Below are 5468 nucleotides of genomic sequence, written 5' to 3' on the forward strand. Positions count from 1 at the left end.
TTTTTTTTTTTGGTTTATCATTTTTTAAATTTCTTTATTGATTAGGATATTACATATGTGTCCTCATCCCTCCATTAACTCTCCAACCTCCCTCACTCATGTTCTCACCCACCTGGTGTTCATGTCCATTGGTTAGGCTTATATGCATGCATACAAGTCCTTTGGTTGATCTCTTTTCGCCCACCCTCCCCTAGCTTCTCTCTGAGGTCTAGCAGTCTGATCCATGCTTCTCTGCCTCTAGATCTGTCCCTGTTAGTCAGTTTATGTTGTTCATTATATTCCAAAAATGAGTGAGATAATGTGGTATTTATCTTTCTCTGACTGGATTATTTCACTTAGCATAATGCTCTCCAGTTCCATCCATGTTGTTGCAAATGGTAAGAACTTCTTTTTTTACTGCAGCGTAGTATTCCATTGTGCAGATGTACCACGGTTTTTTAATCTACTCATCTACTGATGAGCACTTAGGCTGTTTCCAAATGTTAACTATGGTGAATTGTGTTGCTATGAACATAGGGGTGCATATATCCTTTCTGATTTGTGTTTCTAGTTTTTTTGGATATATTCCTAGAAGTGGGATCACTGGGTCAAATGGGAGTTCCATTTTCAGTTTTTTGTAGAAACTCCATACTGTTCTCCACAGTGGTTGTACCAGTCTGCATTTCCACCAGCAGTGCACGAGGGTTCCTTTTTCTCCGCATCCTTGCCAACATTTGCCGTTTGTTGATAATAACCATTCTCATGGTTGTGAGATGATACCGCATTATTGTTTTGATTTGCAATGCTCTGATAATTAGTGACTTTTAGCATGTTTTCATGTCTCTTAGCCTTTCTTCTGTCCTCCTTAGAAAAGTGTCCATTTAGGTCTGTTGCCCATTTCTTGATTGGGTATGTTTATCTTCCTTTTGTTAAGTTGTATGACTTCCCTGTAAAATTTGGAGATTAAACCCTTATCAGTGATGTCATTGGCAAATATGTTCTCCCATTTAGTGGGCTTTCTTGTTTTATTGATGGTTTCTTTTGCTGTGTAAAAGCTTTTTATTTTGATGTAGTCCCATTTGTTTATTTTCTCTTTAATTTCCATAGCCCTGGGAGCAGTATCAATGAAGAAGTTCCTTTGGCATATGTCTGAGATTTTTCTGCCTGTGGATTTCACAAGTATTTTTATGGCTTCCCTTCTTTTGTTTAAATCCTTTATTCATTTTGAGTTTGTTTTTGTGTATTGTTGTAAGTTGGTGATCTAGTTTATTTTTTGTTTTGCATGCACCTGTCCCATTTTCCCAACACCATTTATTGAAGAGGCTATCTTGACACCATTTTATGTCCATACCTCCTTTGTCAAATATTAATTAGGCATAGTGATTTGGGTTGATTTCTGGGTTCTCTATTCTATTCCATTGACCTATATGTCTGTTCTTTTGCCAGTATCAGGCTGTTTTAAGAACAGTAGCTTTGTAATATAGCTTGATGTCTGGTGTTGAGATCCCACCTACTTTGTTCTTCTTTCTCAGGATTGCTACAGCTATTCACTGTCTTTTTTTATTTCAGATGAATTTTTGGAAAGTTCTTTCTGGTCTGTGAAATATGCTGTTGGTATTTTAATGGGAAGTGCATTGAATCTATAGATTGCTTTGGGTAGTATGGGTATTTTGATGATGTTAATTCTAACAATCCATGAACAAGCTATATTCTTCAATCTGTTTATGTCTTCTTCTATTTCTTTTTTCAATGTCCTGTAGTTTTTCACATATAGATATTTTATCTCCTTATTTAAGATTATTCCTAGGTATCTTATTATTATTATTATTATTATTATTATTATTATTATTATTTGGTGCGATGTTAAATAGGATTGCTTTTTAAGTCTCTATTTCTATAAGTTCACTACTGGTGTAAAGAAATGCCATAGATTTTTTGGCATTAATTTTGTATCCTGCTACATTGCCTAATTAATTTATTAAGTCTAATAATTTTTTATGGAGTCTTTAGTGTTTTCTATGTACATCTGCAAATAAGGACAGCTTTACTTCTACTTTTCCAATTTGGATGCCTTTTATTTCTTCTTGTCTGATTGCAGTGGCTAGTACTTCCAGTACTATGTTGAACAGGAGTGGTGAGAGTGGGCATCCCTGTCTTATTCCTGTTCTTAGTGGAAATGGTTTTAGGTTTTGTCCATTGAGTATGATGTTGGCTATGGGTTTTTCATATATGGCTTTATTATGTTGATATATTATCCTTCTATTCCCACCTTGCTGAGTGTTTTCATCAAGAAGAGGTGTTGGATTTTGTCAAATGCTCTTTCTTCGTCAATTGATATAATTATGTGATTTTTATCTTTCAATTTGTTTATGTGATGCATCACGTTTATTGATTTGCAGATATTGTACCATCCTTGCATCCCTGGGATAAATCCTACTTGGTCATGGTGTATGATCTTTCTGATGTACTGCTGGATCTGATTGCTAGAATTTTGTTGAAGATTTTGGCATCTATGTTCATGAGAGATATTGGCCTGTAATTCTCTTTCATTGTGTTGTCTTTATCTGGTTTTGGTATTAGGGTGATGCTGGCTTCATAGAAGGGGCTTGTAAGTGTTCCTTACTCTTGAATTTTTTGGAATAGTCTGAGGAGGATAGGTTTTAGTTCTTCCTTGAATGTTTGGTAAAACTCCCCTGTGAAGCCATCTGGCCCCTGGCTTTTGTTTGCTTAAAGCTTTTTGATGACTGCTTCAGTTTCTTCCAAAGTTATTGGCCTATTGAGATTTTTTAGAATCTTCCCAATTGAGTTTTGGTAGATTGTATTTTTCTAGAAATATGTCCATTTCATCTAGGTTGTCTAATTTGTTGGAGTAGAGTTGCTCATAGTAGTTTTTAACAATCCTTTATATTACGATGGAATCTGTTGTTATTTGGCCTCTCTTATTTCTGATTTTGTTTATTTGAGAGGTTCATCAAACTTTTTTAAAAAAATATATTTTATTGATTTTTTTATAGAGAGGAAAGAAGAGAAATAGAGAATTAGAAACATCGATGAGAGAGAATCATCAATCAGCTGCCTCTTGCGTACCTCCTACTGGGGATGTGCCCACAACCCAGGTACATGCCCTTGACCAGAATCGAACCCAGAACTTTTCAGTCCGCAGGCTGACGCTCTATCCACTGAGCCAAACCGGTTTCAGTGAAGTTCATCAATCTTGTTTATCCTTTCAAAGAACCAGCTTTGGTTTCATTTATCTTTTGTATGTTTCTTTTGTCTCTATGCCATTTATTTCTGTTCTGACTTTTATTATCCTTTCCCTTCAACTCACTCTTGGTTGTTTTTTTTTTGTTGCTCTCTTCCTAATTCTTTGAGTTGTAGAGTATTTTTTTTTTTTTTTGAGGTAGGCTTGTAGAGCTGTAAATTGCCTTCTCAGAACTGCTTTCATTGTGTTCCATATATTTTGAATTGTTGTGTTTTTGTTGTCATTAGTTTCCAGGATGCTTTTAATGTATTATTTGATCTCTTTGGTAAACCAGTCATTATTTAATAGCATGCTGTTCAGTTTCCAACTTTTTGAGATTTTTGGATTTTTTAAATTTTAATTTATTTCTAATTTTATGGCATTGTGGTCTGAGAAGATGCTTGCTATGATTTTAATCTTCTTGAATTTGGGGAGACTTTGCTTGTGACCCAATATGTGGTCTAGTTTTGAAAATCTCCCATGTGCCCTTGAGAAGAACATATATTCCATGGCTTTGGGGTGACATGTTCTGAAGATGTCAGTTAAGTCCATCTGATCTACTGAGTCATTTAGAATTTCTGTATCTTTGCTGACTTTTTGTCTAGAGGATTTATCCAGTAATGTCAGTGGTGTATTAAAGTCCTCTACTATGATTGTATTGTTATCGATCTCTCCCTTTATATCTTCCAGGAGTTGGTGTTTTTTTTTTTATGTATTTGGGTGCTCCTGTGTTGGGTGCATATTAAAAAAGAATTAGTGCACTGGCCAGGGAAGCTCAGTGGCTAGAGCATAGGCCCATACACCAAAGGCTTACAGATTCTATTTTAAGTTAAGGGTTCATACCTGGGTTGTAGACCCATCCCTGACCCAGTGAGGGTGGGTTTGGGAGGCAATCATTGATGTGTCTCTTTCCTATCAATGTTTCTCTCTCCCCTCTCCCATTTCTCCCTCCCCCTCTTCCATTTTCTCTAAGAATCAATGGAAAAAATATCCTTTAGTGTGGATTAAAAAATAATTATTTTATTGAATTCCACAGAAAAAAATTAAAATGTCAACAAAATAGACAAACTTTCCCTCCCCGAAAAAAAAAAAAAATTCTTCTGTCTCTTTATACTCCAGAGCCACAATACTTCAGAACTAAGTGGCCTCTAAAATATCATCTAATTCAGGTGTTAGAAAACTATAACTTGGGGCCAAATTTGGCTCTTTGACCATTTTTATAAATAAAGTTTAATTGGAAAAGTCTTGCCCATTCATTTGTGTATTTCTGATTTCATGCTACAATGGCAGAGTTGAGAAGTTGTAATGGAGATTATTTGGCTGTAAAAACAACTAACCATCTGACCCTTTACAGAAAAGTTTGTTGGCGATTCTGGCAGTTCAGGACTGAGTACAAGTAATAGTCACCATGATTCTTCAGAGGCTCTTCAGATTCTCCTCTGCCATTCGATCTGCAATCTCAGTCCATTTGAGGAGGAATATTGGTGTTACAGCGGTGGCATTTAATAAGGAACTCGATCCTTTACAGAAACTCTTCGTGACAAGATTAGGGAATACAAAACTAAGGGACAGTCATCTGGAGGGCCTGTTGATGCAGGCCCAGAGTATCAGCAATACCTGGAGAGAGAGCTTTTTAAGCTTAAGCAAATGTATGGCAAAGTAGACATGAATACATTCCCAGACTTCAAATTTGAAGATCCCAAATTTGAAGCCGTGGAAAAACCCCAGCCTTGAAGAAATGTAAAATATTTCTGGTCATGTGTTCTGGATGAGTTGTATACCTGATCAAAAGTATCAGAAGAAGCATACATTTCAACAACTGTCAAATGTTCTTTCATTCTTATTCCAAATAAATTATTTGGTGATTTTAAGTGTATTGGAAAAAAAATTTGTTGACCTTTGGATTGGTTCAAATATATAATTATGTAGATTGAGAAATTGAAGTCCAAACAAGAGAAATATGATTAAATTGGGCAAATAAACTGTTGAGTCTCTACTCTGTGGTGTCACTATTGAAGGCACTTGGGATCCATGTGAATAAAACAGATGAAAAATATTAGACTAATGATATAGCATCATGCTAATGTCAGCAATTGATAATGCCATGGGAAAAGATTAACATAAGGAGAGAGGTTTAATGGGATGGGAAGAGTTTCAACTTTAATTAGGGTCATGAGTGTAGGTTTCATTGAATAATTAAGATTTAAAGAAGGTGGGAGTGAGCCTTGGAGGCACCTGGGAGAAAGCC

General features: G+C 35.7%; 1 pseudogene; it reads left to right on the top strand.

Annotated features, from left to right (window-relative positions):
- The first annotated feature begins 4586 nt into the window (after positions 1-4586).
- On the top strand, positions 4587-5089 carry LOC118722169 (annotated as a pseudogene).
- Positions 5090-5468: the final 379 nt, after the last annotated feature.

The sequence above is a fragment of the Pipistrellus kuhlii genome, unplaced genomic scaffold (genome assembly GCF_014108245.1).
Source record: "Pipistrellus kuhlii isolate mPipKuh1 unplaced genomic scaffold, mPipKuh1.p scaffold_m20_p_19, whole genome shotgun sequence".
Taxonomy (NCBI): Eukaryota; Metazoa; Chordata; class Mammalia; order Chiroptera; family Vespertilionidae; genus Pipistrellus; species Pipistrellus kuhlii.